Source organism: Gossypium arboreum, chromosome 11 (genome assembly GCF_025698485.1).
Source record: "Gossypium arboreum isolate Shixiya-1 chromosome 11, ASM2569848v2, whole genome shotgun sequence".
NCBI classification, from domain to species: domain Eukaryota; kingdom Viridiplantae; phylum Streptophyta; class Magnoliopsida; order Malvales; family Malvaceae; genus Gossypium; species Gossypium arboreum.
This window is the reverse complement of record NC_069080.1, coordinates 4,493,275-4,512,745: the sequence shown is the minus strand read 5'-3', so window position 1 is coordinate 4,512,745 and position 19,471 is coordinate 4,493,275. Positions and strand designations below refer to the sequence as shown.

The window sequence follows — 19,471 nt, the reverse complement described above, 5'->3', positions numbered from 1 at the left end:
GAATAAAATAATATGTGTTTGTGCATAATTGGCCAAATAGTATTGTACTCAGAAAGTGTTATGTGATTTCGAACATTTGGTTTGTTTTTAAGTTCAACTGTTTAGATTGCTTAAGACTTACTAAGCTTATGAAAGCTTACTTTAAATGTTATGTTTCTCTGTTTATTTTTGTAGATCGTTGACTCTTACTATTAGCACGGGATCGTCAACGACTTCGTCACACTATCTACTATTGTGGTTATCATGTGTTTTGGACTTAGCTTATGGCATGTATAGGTTAGACTATAAGTAGAATGATATTTTGACTATTGTATATAAGCCATGCGAATATGGCATCTTATAGAAGTTTACTTTTATAAGTTTTAAATTCGATCTTTGTTTGTATCTATTAGTTATATATATAAATGATCTTTTATTTAAGAAAAGGCTCAAAATTTTCTTGTTCGATCCGATTCCTAATTTACAGTAGCGCCTCGTCCTATTCTCGCACTACTACGGATAGGAGTGTTACATTTAGTGGTATCAGAGCTACGGTTTAGTCGATTCTAAGACTAACGTAGCACGTGTGAGTCTAGCTATACATGCCATAAAGTGATAAAATGATAGTGTGATAATTTCTGACAGTTAAAATGTGTTTTTCGTAATATAATAAATTCCAATCCCGATCAAGCTGTAGCAGATGGTATTGAGAGGATTGAAACATCCTTATAATGTGTCAAAATTGAGAAAGGTATGAATAGAAGTATGATATACATTTGAAGTATTGAAATGCAAAGTAATTTTGCTGAATGTGTTATGAAATAAATATGGAAAAGTATATTAGGATAATAGTGATGTATATTGTAAGCATGAGAAGTTATATTTTGGTTCAGGATTTTATGTAAATGGGCGAAATATATACATATATATGTCATCTATTAGAGATGGAATTGCTGTGTAGTTTATGCTTTGTTAATGTTATATATGATGTTATGTTTTAAATATGTGAATCGAACTTTGAAGAGAAAATAATGTATTTGGAATGATCCTACATATAAATGATATCTATGATATAATGTCAAGGTGTATATGATATGTATATATTGAAACGAAGTAAGTGAATTACAAATATGATATGCTATATGAAATGTATTAAAATATGAATAAATATGCATGAAACTAGTGATGTGTATTCGGGCCTTCGTGCCTAGCAGGCTTCGTACCGGTGATGTGTATTCGGGTCTTCGTGCCTAGCAGGCTTCGTGCCGATGATGTGTATTTGGGCCTTCGTGCCTAGCAGGCTTTGTGCCGATGATGTGTATTTGAGCCTTCGTGCCTAGCAGGCTTCGTGCCGGTGATATGTATTCGGGCCTTCGTGCCTAGCAGGCTTCGTGTCGGTGATGTGTATTCAGGCTTTCGTGCCGGTGATGTGTATTTGGGTCTTCGTGCCTAGCAGGCTTAATGCCGGTGATTCGAGTAAGGTTTAAGTGTTCATTACTATATGAATTCAAAGTTAAATGAAAGAATACGTTTAAAGTGTACATATATGATGTTTTATAGACTTGGTTAAGTCATTTCAATATGTAATAACGAATGAATATGGGCATTATGTGTGCGAATGATTAGAGGCACTGTGTGTGCAAATTCCTTTAACCGAGCACTATGTGTGCGAGATCAGTAATTGAGGCACTGTGTGTGCGAATTCCTTTAACCAAGCACTATGTGTGCGAGATCGGTAATTGAGGCACTGTGTGTGCGAGTTCTTCAACCGAGCACTATGTGTGCGAGATCGGTCAGTGGGCACTAAGTGTGTGAAATGAGATTTATGTAAGACCTCATCTGGGACGAAGGCATTGATTTGAGATGTTGTGTAAGAGCATGTCTAGGACATGGCATCGACTCGATATGGGATAACATGTAAGAACATGGTTGGACTATGGCTTTAAGTAAACGACATACTCAGACAAGTACGACACTCTTTAAATTGACACATGTTAGGAAGTAGAATTGAAGTTAGATGTTGAATTTTAATTAGATACTGATATTCGGTATTTGAGTTTGAATTGGGGATTAATAGAAATAAATTGACGATTGATTATTGTTTCGGCTGTAATTTTGTTATAAGTGGATATGTAAAAAAAAATGGTGGATATGTTGTTAAGGAATGGATTTACGTTATATGTACACTTAAGTGCTTAGTTGAAAATGTGTTATGGATTTAGTTTATGAGATTCTCGGTATATGAAGTTATATGTGCTATTGCTGAATGGACACTATTTTTTTAATCTTGTTCAAGAAATTATTTTGATTAAGTTTCGACATTCGAAAGTTTGTAAGAATTTTGATGAATCTTGATAATTTTGGATATACGAGTTATGCGCTAGAATAAATCTCATGCCGATGTATTATATTAAGCTTTATGCCTAATCGATCGTATACGAATAACGTTAACTATGATTGAATGTGCTAAATGAACTAAATGTTCAGGTACGTGAAAGTTGACTTTTCTTTTGGAAATGAGTTAAGTTGAATATTGAGATGTGATAAAGTTATAAAAGATATTCATTGAGATGTTTGAGAATATGTGTACTTTCGGCCAGGTTACAGCTTATACATGAATGAAAATGTGGGTTATGAATATGTGGGTTGATGTTATGTATTATACATGTTAATATGTGATTTATATGTGTTTGAAATGCAAGTATAAATTCAATTAAGTGATTATTGCTTATGAAATCGAGAAAATGAGATGTATGTGTATACTTGTAGAAATGTTTATGTATTTGTTTTAAGATAAGAAAGTGATTTTGTAGATCGATGTGAAAGCAGTAATGAATTACAATTGTTATTGATGAGCTAATGTTTATATGGACATAATTCAATAAGAGGACTAACCTAGTCGCTACTAAGATTTTCGGGGACGAAAATCCCTAAAGGGGGAAGAAATGTAACAGCCCGATTTTGGGCCTAGTCGGAATAGTAGTTTCGGGACCACTATTCCGAGGCCAGAGAAAATTATTTTAGTATTATTTTATGTGTTATAATAGAATTTTATAAGTGCATGTAAATTTTGGTAAGTTAATTTTAGCGATTTCTAGTCCAATTTCGAAAAAAGACTAAATCGCATAAAAGGTAAAAGTTGTATTTTAGTGCCTAAAGGTGTTAATAGACTAGAGAACTAAAATTGGAGGCGTTTAAAGGGCAATTGGACCCTTTTTAAGTGTGTGGCCGGCCAAGGGGAGACAAAATTTTTAAAAAAGCCAAAATTTATGGGATATTAGGTGACTTTTGACCAAATAGGTAATAAAATAAAAATAGGATGATATCATCCCTTTTTCATCTTCTCTCTGCCGATTTTTCCAGCCAAGAAATGGGTTTTGAAAGCTTCATATTTTCAGCAACTTTGAGGCTTAGCAAGTAAGTGATTTTAATGTCTTTCTTGAAGATTTTTACATTTTTGTAACCCCTAAAGCATGAGCTTTCATAAGAGGGGACTATTGTGCAAAATGATGAAGAGTCTAGGGTTTTACCATGAGAGTAAATGTGTTTTTTGTTGTGTTTTTATGGAAGATTATGAGTTCTAGTTGTCTAATAAACAACTTTTGTGAAAGAAATTGCATGAAAACACATTAAAAGGGGCTAGATTGCTAAGTTGTAAAATGAGTTTTAAATGTGTGAAATAGTTGAAATTATGAGTTGCTATAGTTATGAAAATGGTTCATCTAGACTCAAGGAGTAAAGAAATGTGATAAAAATTATTTTACGAGCCTAGGGGTAATTTGGTAATTTTGGTAAAATATAGGGGCAAAATTGTAAAAATAGCCCAAGTGTGTCAATGGACTAATTTGATCAGTATATTGTTTTAATAAGTTGAATGTGATGTTTTAGATGATGAAAATCGAGATTTGGACCTTGAACGGAAAGAAATCGATTAAGGGATAATTACGTCTTTTTTTTTTTACCTTTGTGGTATTGAGGTAAGTTTGTATGTAAACAATACCATGTTATACATGTATTTAAATGTTATCATTACATGAATTGTACAAATATTAATGTGTATGTAATTAATAGAAATATGATAAGACAAAGCCTTAATAGACGAGGAAAAATCCCGTTTGAACATTTGGAATTGAATAGGATACGAGTGACATGTCACTAGGAATTATGAGTCTAGATGACTAGCTCGAGAGTGAGCATTGAAATGTCATGAGATATGAGGTAGCTTTAGCTACAATTGAGGCACTTATGTGCAAAGGCTTTTCCGAGTATCTAATTAGTATTCCAAGTGTTCAACGGGTAATCCAAGGAAAGAGTTGATGATGGTCCCAATGAGGTAAGTCATTGGTGAGTATGCACTTGAGTTATGTTACGAGTTGTGCAAGTATGAATACTAAGCCTATGAGAATGCCTTGATATGTGATGATCTATGATGCATAATATGTGTTCTTACCATGATGGATGAAATGATGCTGTATTAATTTTGTGAACAATGATCATGAATGAGTAACTTAGCCTTGACAAATTTGAGTTACTGAAGTAGTGTAACTTTGAAAATACACTAAAAATAGTGGAAAATGAGTTAGAGGCAGAACAAAATATGGGATTAAATCTTAATGAGTCTATTTTCACATGAAAGAAACAGGGGAGGAAAAAGAATTCTATATTGTGTGATATTTGAATTCTTGTAAAACAGGGTCTGAATGAATTCGAGATCCCCTATTCTGATTTTATAATTTCACCATAAATTGTAAAAAAATTATTAAGAGTCATACCTTATATTCATGGATTCCTTATTGAGTCTATTTTTATGGGAAACAAACGGAATGGTCATTGGAATTATGTACAGGGAGAAATTTGGTTCGTAGTGTACAGGGGTCAGAGTAGTCATACCCTGAAACATGGAATATTTTAACTAATAAACTGTACTAAATGGATCGACCAAAAATTTTGAAAATTTTATGGAAGAAAGATAAATGATTCTAATTTCAGGGAAAATTTATGGAACTTAATTCGGAGTTTTGTAGCTCCAGATATAAATAATTTAGTGACTGTTGTGCAAGAAGACAGCTTGTCGTAAACTTGAGAATATGTTGTAAACATTGATAAAATTGTTTGAGTTGCTTATAAGATATTGATTAGAACTATATGTGAATTTTGAATTGTGATGTTAGGAAATGATATATAAGTGGTTTTGATATGAAATTGATGTACAAGATATGTATATGTGGTGAGGCCGAAATGGCTAATATTAAAGTGTGCAAGTTATCTGAAGGGCCTTTATGAAAATGTGTGCTATCTTATTTGTATAGTGAGGCCGAATGGTTACTTAGAAATGTAATATGACTGAGTGGTTATTTAAATGAAAGCAAAGTATATGATGTATTAGCAAGTAATGATAAAAGCATTATCTTATATATGTGCTTGTGTATGTGGTGTGGCCGAATGGGCAAGTGTGAAATGTACATATGCTTATGTGTATATAATGTGGCCGAATGACCAATTATCAAATGTGGGTATTATTAGATATTTGATGAGGCCAAAGTTAGTAAAAAGTATATAAAATAAATTGTGCTGAGATTGTATCCGGTTTAAAGTCCCGTAGGCTTTGTCTTTGGTGTTATGTTCGGGTTTTATACCTCGCAGCCAAATGCTAGTGAATTCGATAAAGCATATGACTACGAGATCCTATGCTAAGATGATAAATTGAACTCGTATTACACATTAAGTGATTCAGGTATGTAATATATATATTATTTATGTGAGATTGATCTGACGAGAATATATATATTATTTATGTGAGATTGATCTGACAAGAATAAAGAATGTGTAATGAGAAGCATATGAAAAGATGTGGTAAATTCATATGTATATTTGTATATGTGTGCATTCAGTTATTATGCAAAGTTACAAGATAGTTTTCGATATGCCATTTAACTATGAATGTTGAAAGTAAGTGTGGGTAAGAAATGATACACTAGTGAAATTTGAAAGAATTAAAGTTAATCCGGAAGCTTGTAAATACTATGTTTATATGAGTTTGAGTATAAACGGAGTAAAATGATATGTGTTTGTGCATAATCGGCCAAATAGTATTGTACTCAGAAAGTGTTATGTGATTTCGAACATTTGGTTTGTTTTTAAGTTCAACTGTTTAAATTGCTTAAGACTTACTAAGCTTATGAAAGCTTACTTTGAATGTTATGTTTCTCTGTTTATTTTGTAGATCGTTGACTCTTACTATTAGCACGGGGATCGTCAGCACTTCGTCACACTATCTACTATTGTGGTTATCATGTGTTTTGGACTTAGCTTATGGCATGTTTAGGTTAGACTATAAGTAGAATGCTATTTTGACTATTGTATATAAGCCATGCAAATATGGCATCTTATAGAAGTTTACTTTTATAAGTTTTAAATTCGATCTTTGTTTGTATCTATTAGTTATATATATAAATAATCTTTTATTTAAGAAAAGGCTCAAAATTTTACTGTTCTGATCCGATTCCTAATTTCTGGTAACGCCTCGTCCTATTCCGGCGACGGCTACGGGATAGGGGTGTTACATGATTGATTTTTTTTTTTGTACTTCTCATGTAAATTGTTGAATAAATATGAAATGTTTTATTGTATCGATATTGGATATGAATGTTTTTAAATAATATCATTTTTGCAACAAAATTGGTTATTGTTGTCATTTCATATTATTAAATCAAGTTTACACAAGAAAAAAATATTTGTATATTTTATTGATTTGTATAGTATAATAAAAATGTGTGTGTACAAATTACAACAAAATTTGAATATGAATAAAAAAAATTAACAAATAGGTTGCAGTTAAAAAATCAATAAATCTGTTAATGAGGTGTTCTCTTTACATCATTCTGTTGATGTGGACATGACAACATTATATGTTCTGGGTTTCTACACCACCCACATAACTTTGGTTGGTTTGTCTTCTCCCGAATATCCATGTTGTCACGTACCCGAGTCAATGTCGATCGACCTTTTGGTTTACGATGCAATGATCTATCAGGTAACAACTTGAATGGAGCACTCGATACTGGCAACGACATTTTTTCATCTGGACCGGTGGGAATACGCTTCTCCACACGTTATACATGTGTTTTAGTTTGTACACTTCGTCCACAAAAGTTCATGTGATCCAAGCGTTGATTGCTATATGTTTTAATTGCATTAGCACATGGAAAACTAAGTGCATCAAATCTCCCACAGCTGTAGGTCTGTTGTCTCAAGTGTTCACTGTATGCTCCCCCACTAATACCTTGGTCTGATCTATTGAACTCCGTAACCCGAAACAATGTGTTCGCGCGAGTGACACACTAGATGCATACAGTTTACTCGTGCTGTAACCTTCTTAATTTCTTTCATTACGCTCTCGCTCCAGACATGGCCGTCCTTCATCTGTCCAACATATTTTTTCGCTCATTTTGAAAAAAGTTAAGCCAAATAGAAATATGTTTCTTTGACAACTGAGATTATCAGAAAATGACGCATTCCCTTCAATACGGAGTTGATGCATTCCGTCAGGTTTGTCGTCATGTGCCCATATCGTAGACCCCTATCATACGATTGTGTCCACCGATCGAAGGGTATGTTAGAGAGGTACCCTGCCCCAACATTGTTAATTACCCGTAAGTTTTTCAACATTTCATGGATATGATATTTGACGAGCTTGTACCCTGTCGAGAAAAGTGAATAGTTTATCCGTCATGCCAACATCTTTTGATTGGTTAAATATCAAACAATTGAAATAATGGCGAATACATACCCATGTTGATCACTTGTGCATGTTGAGCTGCAGAATCGTGTTGTCTATGGTAGCTCACCGCAACATGTCTTAGACAATAGTTATGGTGGACGCGTTTTGTAATAACCCGAAATTCACGGGCACCGAAAAAGTGAGTTATAGGGCCTCCGTCTTAGTGAAATAAGTTTGAAAATAATTATTAAAAATATTTATGAGCCTAGTGGTGTGTCTAATTAGGATCTAATTAGGTGAATTTAGCTTAATTTAGAGTAAGTAATAAAAAGGATTAAATTGAATAAAGGGTAAAAGTTTAATAATAAAGCAATAGAAAATAAAAGGATTAAAATGGCAATTAAGCCATTGACTACAAATGAGTGACATATTGGTGAAATAAAATCAAAGATTTTTTTAGGTTTTATATATTATAATGATTATTATTATGGTTTTATATTAAATTATTATAATTATTAATTAACATTATGGTTTTATATTAGATTATTATTATTAGCATTATTATTAAATAAATTAAATAGTAGATAATTGTATGGTAATAAAATATACATGTGTAAAAATTATATTGGTACATTTGTAATTTAAATACTTAATTACTTATAATTTAAGTAAAAGATATTTGTTAATTAAATAATTATAAAATTTATGGTTGATGTTTGTAATTTATTAATGTTAAATAGTCTTGATTTATAGTAATACCACTGAGTATATCCATACTCAGCCTACGATTGTTTCCGTGCGCAGGTTAGTAGAAGTCAAGTGTCCCGGCTCAGCATCCAGAACAATCCCGACTCCAACACAAACTTGGTGATGTAGATTTTTCTTTTGGGTAAAGGTGGCATGTACATAGGTGTTGTTTAATCACTTGAATATGTATATTACTTTGAGTAGTGAAGGATGAATTATAAGATTTAGATGGTTAAATGAAATGGTAAGGAAAGTACATGATATTCTGATACATGAACATTAAGTTGTTAAATGAATGAAGTTTATATTCAATTTTGAATGATGCTATGATAGTTATTAAGTTAAAATTATGTTAATGATATAAATATTAGTTATATGAATGTGAAACATTGGTGTTGGTGATTATGGTTTGAATTTGCAGGAGGTTTAGGTAAAAATAAGCAGAAATGCTGCTGAAATTTTTTATAAAATTTTTTTTGGAATACTCGAACAAGTCCCGTTCTACTTTTAATACGTGTTTGAACTTCGAGAGTTCAAGACAGGGACTTAATTATTATATTATACTATGAAAGTTATATTAATTGTAAATTATTCGTAAGTTGTCTGATATGTTCGGTAATGCCTCATAACCTCATTCCGGCGACGGTTTGGGGTTAGGGGGTGTTACAGTTGTTGGTATCAGAGCTATCAGGTTTAGCCGATTCTCAGGCTAAATTGGACTCGAAAGTGAGTTTAGAAGTACATGCCACTGTCGAGTCGAAATTGAGTCGGGATTTTTGGATGCTAATGTATTTATTTGATTTTGTTTTATAGATAAAATGTCAGATGAAAGAATGAATAATGTTGAACAGGAAATGTATCTTGGAAGTCGAGAATTAGAAGAAATCAATCATACACCTAGTGTGAATCAGTTAAATAATCAATCTCCTAACGTAGGAGAGAAAGAAATACCTCACAAGTGTTAAGAGATATAGCTGATGCATTACAGCATATAGTGAGAGCTATACCTGCTACTACATCTGTACCTACTGTCAGACAGGCCCCGATTAACGAGCTACGAAAATATGGTGCCACGGAATTTCAGGGATTAAAAAGAGCTGATCCATCCGTTGCTGAAAATTGGATAGAAACAACAAAAAGAGTTTTGCAACAGTTAGACTGCACCCCCCGAGAGAGTCTGATATGTCTGTATCATCATATAAGAGAAGCATATCTCTGGTGGGAATCTGTGGTTAGACATTTGCCGGATGATCAGGTAACTTGGGACTTGTTTCAAAAAGAATTTCAGAAGAAGTATATTGGGGAATTGTACATCGAAGAGAAAAAGCAAGAGTTTTTAGTGTTGAAACAGGGGAATATGTCAATACTGGATTATGAATGAGAGTTCTCTAAATTGAGCAGGTATGCTTTAGAATATGTTCCAACCGAGGCTGATAGTTGTAAACGATTTCTACGGGGACTGCGAGACGAAATCAAGATTCAATTGGTAAGTCTCAGAATTACTGAACTTGTTGATCTGGTTGAGCGAGCAAAAATGATAGAACAAGTACTGGGTCTGGATAAAAAATCAGAAATTGGTAAATCACCGGGAAACGTATGGGAACTACTAGTTTTAATCCATTACCGAAGAGATTCAGAGAATCAAGAAGTGACTGGAGATCCAGTTTTAGTTCAGATAGATGTGGTAGAAGCAGAGGTAAACAGATGACAGTATCTACTAGTAGTGTGAGAGGTCCATCCCGAAGTATAGAAATTCCAGACTGTGAGCATTGCGGAAAGAAACATTTAAGTGAATATTGGAGGATAACTCGACGATGTTTTCGATGTGGGGCCACAGATCATTTCATTCGAGATTGTCCGAAAGGTGAAAGTGCTACACCTGCAACATCTCAAAGATCAGTACCTACTGTTCGTGGCAGAGGATCTAGTAGGGGTTGTTCGGGTTCTGTGTCTAGAGGTGGAGTTGTCAGAAGAAATAGCGATATAGTTACACAACAGTCAGAGGCCAGAGCGCCGGCCAGAGCGTACGTAGTCCAGACCCGTGAGGAAGGCGATGCACATGATGTTGTTACAGGTATATTTCTATTGTATTCTGAGCCTATTTATGCTTTAATTGATCCGGGTTCGTCACACTCATCTATAAATTCAAAACTAGTCGAATCGGGGAAATTAGAATCTGAAATGTCTAATGTTTCTATAGAAGTGTCTAGCCTTTTGGGACAAACGGTGTTAGTAGATAGAGTATGTCGGAGGTGCCCGTTAATAATACATGATAAAATGTTTCTTGTGGACTTGTTGATCATGCCTTTTGGTGATTTTGATATCATTTTGGATATGGACTGGCTATATGAACATGGGGTAGTTTTGGATTGCTATAAAAAGAGGTTTAGTATTCAGACAGAAATTGGGAATAGAATTATAGTGAATGGCATCCGTACGATGGTTCGACACGCATTATTTCAAATGATGAAGGCTAATAAATTACTGCAGTAGGTTGTCCAAAGATACTTGGCATATGTTATTAATTACGATTGGGTTGGGAGTCGGTCAATGATTAGGGCGTATGTGAGTTTCCAGATGTATTCCCAAAAGAATTACAGGGCTTACCACCTGACAGAGAGGTTGAATTTGCAATTGAGGTGTATCCAGGTACAACACCAATTTCTATACCTCCGTATCGAATGTCGCCCACTGAATTGAAAGAGTTGAAGGTGCAGTTACAAGATTTACTAGATCGTGGAATTATTAGACCAAGCATTTCACCCTGGGGAGCTCCAGTGTTGTTTGTTAAAAAGAAAGATGGTTCTATGCGGTTATGCATTGATTATCGATAGTTGAATAAAGTGACAATCAAGAACCGGTATCTGTTGCCTCGTATAGATGATTTGCTTGATCAGCTTAAGGGAGCTTCAGTATTTTCAAAAATTTATTTGAGATCCGGGTATTATCAGCTGAAGGTGAAGGAAAGTGATGTGTCTAAAACTGCCTTCCGTACTCGTTATGGCCATTATGAATTTTTAGTAATGCCATTTGGATTGACCAATGCCCCAACTGCTTTCATGGATCTAATGAACCGCATTTTTCAGCCGTACTTAGATCAATTTGTGGTGGTTTTCATTGATGGTATATTGGTATATTCGAAGACAGAGACAGAACATGATCAACATCTTCGAATAGTTCTACAAATTTTACGAGAGAAACAGCTATATGGAAAGCTCAGTAAATGCGAGTTTTGATTATCAGAAGTGGTATTTCTGAGACATGTAGTATCTGCAGATGGAATTCGAGTTGATCCGAAAAAGATCGAAGCAATTGTTCAGTGGAAGGCGCCAAAGAATGTATCGGAGGTACGCAGTTTTCTCGGTTTAGCTGGGTATTACAGGAGGTTTGCAAATGGATTCTCGAAGATAGCACTACCAATGACTAAACTACTGCAGAAGAATGTTCCTTTTATTTGGGATGATCAGTGTCAGAAAAGTTTTGAAACATTGAAGCGAATGTTAACCGAGGCACCAGTTTTGACATTGCCAGAATCGGGTAAAGATTTTGTAGTGTATAGTGATGCTTCTTTGAGCGGTTTGGGTTATGTATTGATGCAAGATGGGAAGGTAATAGCCTATGCATCTCGTCAATTGAAACCATATGAAAGGAATTATCCTACTCATGATCTTGAGTTAGCAGCCGTGATTTTTGCATTGAAGATTTGGAAACATTATCTTTATGGTGAAAGATGCTACATCTATACTGATCATAAGAGTTTGAAGTATCTTCTTTCTCAGAAGGAATTGAATTTGAGACAAAGGCGTTGGATCGAGCTTCTGAAAGATTATGATTGTGTTATAGACTATCATCCGGGAAGATCTAATGTTGTAGCTGATGCATTAAGCAGAAAAGCTGTAATTTAATTAAGAGCAATGTTTGCACGGCTTAGTATCACTGATGATGGGAGTCTTTTGGCCGAATTGAGAGTAAAACCGGTAATGTTTGATCAGATTAGATCAGGTAAGTTGGAAGATCATAAATTATTGAAGAAAAGAGAGATGGTACAGAATGGCACAGCAGAAAATTTTAGTATTTATGATTGTGGATGCTTGAGGTTTCGAAATCGGATTTGTATTCCAAATACTTCTGAGCTTAAAGAGTTGATTCTACGGGAAGCTCATAATAGTTCATTTGCTATGTACCCCGGAGGTACGAAAGTGTATCGAGATTTAAGAGAATTGTACTGGTGGCCAGTGATGAAAAGAGACATAGTAGAATTTGTATGTAAATGTTTGACTTGCCAACGGGTAAAGGCAGAACATCAGGTTCCCACTGGATTGCTTCAGCCTATTAATATTCCTGAATGGAAATGGGATCGCATCACGATGGATTTTATTATGGGATTACCGTTGTCAGCAAGCAAAAAGAATGCTATTTGGGTGATAGTTGATAGACTTACCAAGTCAGCACATTTTATAGCAGTCAGGACTGATTAGTCGTTGCAGAAGCTTGCAGACGTGTATATTCGAGAAATTGTTAGATTACATGGCATTCCAATATCAATAATTTCAGATCGAGATCCTCGGTTCACATCGAGATTTTGGAGACAGTTACATGAATTGTTGGGTACTAAACTTAGTTTCAGTACAGCCTTTCATCCGCAAACCGACGGACAGTCCAAACGAGTAATTCAGATATTAGAAGATATGCTTCGGCCTTGTATTATTGATTTTGAATCAGGTTGGGAACGTTATTTACCATTAGCTGAATTTGTCTACAATAATAGCTTTCAATCTAGTATACAAATGGCCCCGTATGAAGCACTGTATGGTCGAAGGTGTAGATCACCGGTATGTTGGACAGAATTGAATGAAAGAAAAGTAATTGGGCCGGAATTAATTCAAGAAATAGAAGAAACAGTTAAAAAGATTAAAGATAGATTAAAGGTAGCTTTTGACAGACAAAAGTCTTATGCCGACTTGAAACGTCGAGACATTGAGTATTCAGTTGGAGACAAAGTATTTCTAAAGGTTTCTCCTTGTAAAAAAGTTTTGAGATTTGGTCGGAAAGGTAAATTGACCTCACGTTTTATTGGGCCGTATGAAATAGTGGAAAGAATTGGACCAGTTGCATATAGATTGGCTTTACCTTCTAATTACAAAGGATTCATGATGTTTTTCATGTTTCGATGCTACGGAAATACAGATCAGATCCTTCTCATATAATTTCTACAGAAGATATTGAAGTTCGACCTAATCTATCATATGAAGAAGAGCCGGTTCAAATTTTAGCACGGGAAGTGAAAGAATTAAGAAATAAAAAGGTTCCTTTAGTGAAAGTCCTATGGAGAAATCATAATGTTGAAGAAGCGACTTGGGAACCAGAGGAAACTATGAGAGTACAATATCCTCATCTCTTCTCAGGTAAATTTCGAGGACGAAATTTATTAAGGGGGGGAGAAATGTAATAACCTGAAATTCACGGGCACCGGAAAAGTGAGTTATAGGGCCTCCGTCTTAGTGAAATAAGTTCGAAAATAATTATTAAAAATATTTATGGGCCTAGTGGTGTGTCTAATTAGGATCTAATTAGGTGCATTTAGCTTAATTTAGAGTAAGTAATAAAAATGATTAAATTGAATAAAGGGTAAAAGTTTAATTATAAAGCAATAGAAAATAAAAGGATTAAAATGGCAATTAAGCCATTGACTACAAATGAGGCGACATATTAGTGAAATAAAATCAAAGATTTTTTTAGGTTTTATATATTATAATGATTATTATTATGGTTTTATATTAAATTATTATAATTATTAATTAACATTATGGTTTTATATTAGATTATTATTATTAGCATTATTATTAAATAAATTAAATAGTAGATAATTGTATGGTAATAAAAATATACATGTGTAAAAATTATATTGGTACACTTGTAATTTAAATACTTAATTACTTATAATTTAAGTAAAAAGATATTTGTTAATTAAATAATTATAAAATTTACGGTTGATGTTTGTAATTTATTAATGTTAAATAGTCTTGATTTATAGTAATACCACTGAGTATATCCATACTCAAAGATACTGTTGTTTCCGTCTGCGAGTTAGTAGAAGTCAAGTGTCCCGGCTCAGCATCCAGAACAATCCCAACTCCAACACAAACTTGGTGATGTATATTTTTCTTTTGGGTAAAGGTGGCATGTACATAGGTGTTGTTTAATCACTTGAATATGTATATTACTTTGAGTAGTGAAAGATGAATTATAAGATTTAGATGGTTAAATGAAATGGTAAGGAAAGTACATGATATTTTGATACATGAACATTAAGTTGTTAAATGAATGAAGTTTATAATCAATTTTGAATGATGCTATGATAGTTATTAAGTTAAAATTATGTTAATGATATAAATATTAGTTATATGAATGTGAAACATTGGTGTTGGTGATTTTGGTTTGAATTTGCAGGAGGTTTAGGTAAAAATAAGCAGAAATGCTGCCGAAATTTTTTTATAAAAAAAAATTTGGAATACTTGAACAAGTCCCGTTCTACTTTTAATACGTGTTTGAACTTCGAGAGTCCAAGATAGGGACTTAATTATTATATTATACTATGAAAGTTATATTAATTGTAAATTATTCGTAAGTTGTCTGATATGTCCGGTAATGCCTCATAACCTCATTTCGGCGACAGTTTGGGGTTAGGGGGTGTTACACGTTTTTAGTGTTTTTTTTTTCTGACAGTGCACTGAAAGCGCATCTTAAATGTAGCGTTTTCACTCTAGCACTTTTAACTCCACACTTTTTCCCACTCACCCGTAAGATATCCTGGGGTTCCCAAGATGTATTTTCTGAAGATATCTCAAAGTTCAAAAATAATGCACTGAAAAATTTGATCAACCTCAACCTCTTGAATCAAAACTCAATTACATTAAAAAAATTACAAACCAAGATTTAAATAAATCGAGTAGTTCGAGTTTCGATTATAAGCTAAATTAAATTTTACAATTCGAATAATTCAAATATGCAATTGATGTAAAAACGATGCTTCTAAATATCAAATTAAATAATTATTAACTTTACATCTCAACAAATTATAAAAAAAAACTCAAAAAATATTTTAAAAAATCAAAACCATACAGAACACTAAATCCTAAATCTTAAATCTTAAAATCCACAAAACCCTAACTATACTTAAAGAAAAACAAAACTTGAACCCTAAAAAATAGATTAGAAGAAAAATACTTTCTACTGGAAGTGTTTCTAAAAGCATCTTTTTGCGAATACACTGAAAACTCTTCAGTTGAAAGCGTCTTCCTACAAATTAGTTGAAAATGTTAAGCGTTTTTGTTATTTTGGCCCAATTTCATAATTTTATAGAAAACCAATTTAATTTAATAATTATTTTAAAAAATCATGATTTTTAAGAAATTCACTCCTCAACGTTACTTAGTCATTAAATTAATGATTTTACCATAAAACTCAACACTGTTCACTAATTTATTTTGGTATACTTAAATGGAAAATAATAAAAGATTTTGGTATATTTTAATAAAAAACCGCAATTAGTTGATACTGATAGTTATTTGTAGTACAGATTAATTAATAAGGGTAGTTTGCTTGTCTGGATATGCCCATATAATATATAATCGGATTGCTGATATTTGCAGTGGTGCAAATATAACAGCTGGACCCCAATTTCAGATAAACAAGTATTATTTTTATAATTTTAAATATGTATTTAATCATTTAATAAATTATTATTTTAATATTATACATGTTTATTTTATCGCTCATGTTTAGATTCATGACTGTTTCTCTTAATAATATTGTTTGCAATGTTCAAATTTATATTCTCTCCTTATTAATATGCAATATGCCTTATCATTACATTAAACCACTTGGTGATAATAAATTATTATTTTAATAATAAATTAAAACAATAATTATTGTTACGTTGATATACAATTGAAGATAAATACTTATCTTAAAAATATTTTAATATTTTTGATTTCATAATAATTTACAAATACGATTCCGCAGCATAAAATTTAAATATTTTCCATTATTTTATGGAGACAATAATTGTATAAACAGTAAAAAGAAATCGTGTTTTCAAATAATTGGCCGATGGGATTCTATATTTTGTCTTTTCAAAGTAATAAAAAAAAAATTGTATGGAGTCCTTATGATTTTGAATATAATATTATTATGAAAAGGTTCACATGCAGCTCACATGTTAACGCAATTTCGTCTACTTGGCTCCATGAGTCTCTTATTACACTGCCAAATTGCTGGAATTGTTTATTAACGATATATATCTTGCACGTTCGTTCCACTTTTTAAATTGTTAATTGAAAAATAAAAACATGTGTGTAAGATTTGTCAACGATTGTGATCTGCAGATGAGTTTTTTTTTTTTAGTAGATATAATACAATGACTGTCGAGGGTTGGTTTTGTTGGTTTTTAGTTTAATGAAAATGGTTGGGAGTTGTTTTTATGAGTTCTATTGGGTAATATGGATCTTGGTTCTTGGTAATAGGCTTGCATGTATTTTTTTTTTCTTTTTTATGATTGGGAGTTATTTTTGGTAAAAGCTATATTTATGCTTCCGTTAAAAGAAAATGATGCCTAAACTCACACTTTTCCCTTTGGCTGGATTCTATTAATGCAAGGCTCTTTATCAATCGACTTAATTAGGTTAACTGAAGATTTTTGTTAAACAACACTTATTGAACTTGAAACATCTTGTTTTGAATCGATGGACCACTTGGTAAGATGGATGTGGTTGTGCCTGTGCATGTTGCTTTACAACTTTTTTTAAGTTTTTCTAGGAAAGGTCGACAATTGTCCAAGTGCCCAAAAAAGTTTGAAACAAAAGGATATTGGGTGGAGTCTGGATTCTTCTTTGGTGGTCTCCTTGTATTGTAACGTTGCCAATACACCATGCGGCCTGGGATATTATTATCAACTAAATTGGTCACTTTTGTCTCTTTCATTTTCATTACAGAATTGAATGTAATTGCAAACTCCTTGCCTAGCATTTGTAGACACTTAATGTTGTAAAAAAGCTTACAGATTGTTCTAAAGTTTGAAATCAGAATTAGCATCAGTTGTAGGATTAAGCACAAATTATTTAAGGATAAATATGAAAATTATATGTAAATTTTGATTTTATGTAATTTTATATATGAAATTTTCGTTTAATTCAATTTTCATAAATTACTTGAACAATTATCATTATAGAACCATTTTACAATTACATACTACAAACACAAATGATTATATTTATCTAATATATAAATAAATTGATGTATTTATTTATTTAAATATATACAGTTGATCAAATTAAAATATATACATCTAATCTACAATCAAAATTTTATATATAATTACACATTTATATATAAAATTAATCATTAAATTAAAATTCATATATAATTTTAATAATTAACCAAATTATTTATCATTCCACTAATAGTTCAATTTTGTGCCAATAATGGAGTAAGCAAGGCTTTTTCTGAAATCAATATTGATAAAGGAAAAGACAAAGAATATCTATATTTTGGCCAAGCAAAAAATAATAGTACACTATTAATTGAGGAAGATGTTGTTGCTTGTAAGCTCATTTAGGTCGGAAGGACGACTGATAGGCGTGTTTTATTTATTTATTTATTTTATGCTCAGCTACGTTAGTTAACAGTGTACACTGCACACCACTGTGATTAGTTTAATTTATAGTGATAACCTTTATTTGACTTGAGAAAAGTAACAGTTTTGGTTGGTAGAGTGATTGTTTTGGTTTTGGTAATTTTCTACAAGGGTAGATGTGAACATAATTATTAGCTGTGGAAAGATAAAGCTGACTTTTAAACTCTGATTTTAAGTATTTATTTTATTGTATATTTTAATTAATTTGTATGTTATTTTAATATTTAAAATATGATTTTTATATCAAATTTTTAATTTACAAAATTTTATATTATTTACTAATAAAGTGTTTAAAATTTATATTTAATGCATTATCGATATATAAGTCTCATGTATTATCGGTGAATAATAATAACATGATATCTTATCTCGGGAAAAATTAGAAATTTTTTGGGGCTGGAATTAAATTATATATTTTATAATAGTAAAAATGTAATTTCGTCATTTTAATAATTTATATCTTTATAATTTTTAGATAGTTAAATCAAATTTTATTATTTTAGTGAGGCCAAAGTGCAATTTTACCATTACTAATTTAAACTTTTATAAATTATAAAGGGCATAAATATAAGATTTTCTGTCATCATTAAATAAAACAAAAAAATTGTGAAGGACTTATAAATAAATATTAATAACTTTATTTAAGCAATCTAAATAATAGTTAATTATAAATAAATACTAAAACCCAATACCCTAAACCCTTAAGTTGAAGATCTTAAATCCGAGAGTTATTAATATTTATTTATAATAGTTACTATTAATGGAGTTATTAGTAACTATTTACAAGTCCTACATATTTTTTGTTTAATCTAATAATGATGTGTCATATTGTTATTCACTAGTGGTGTATAAAACTTATGCACCAATGATACATAAAATATTATTCTTTTAATAAATCATAATATTGATTAATTTAAAATAACATATAAATTAAATTAATTTTTATATATTTTTAAGTGTAACAAATATAGTGCAATTACAAATACAAACTCCAATGGCTTTTATTATTATTATTATTATTATTATTATTACAATAATACACTTATTAACTGTAACTACCATTTACAAGAACCTTATCTGGACATGATTTTTATGGGAATTGCGTAGAAAAAGTACTTAAATATATCAAGTAGGTATATAGAAAAGTGAAAGAGATATCAAGATGATATGAATGGGAACGTCTTTAACATATGGAGAATAAATCCGAATAAAAATTGAGAGTGTTGAAAAACACGTGGAAAAAAAAATCAACCCTCTGTAATTAATCCAATGCATGTCATTTGCCAGTATCCTACCCAACTTGGAGCCCATCTCCATGTTGCTTCTGCCTA

General features: G+C 31.9%; 1 long non-coding RNA gene across 1 annotated transcript; it reads left to right on the top strand.

Annotated features, from left to right (window-relative positions):
• The first annotated feature begins 3,331 nt into the window (after positions 1-3,331).
• LOC128283596 (uncharacterized) lies at positions 3,332-6,453 on the top strand. Its single transcript, XR_008273979.1, has 3 exons — positions 3,332-3,396; positions 3,868-3,956; positions 6,203-6,453. It is a non-coding gene; the product is annotated as an uncharacterized LOC128283596 (long non-coding RNA).
• The last annotated feature ends 13,018 nt before the right edge of the window (positions 6,454-19,471 follow it).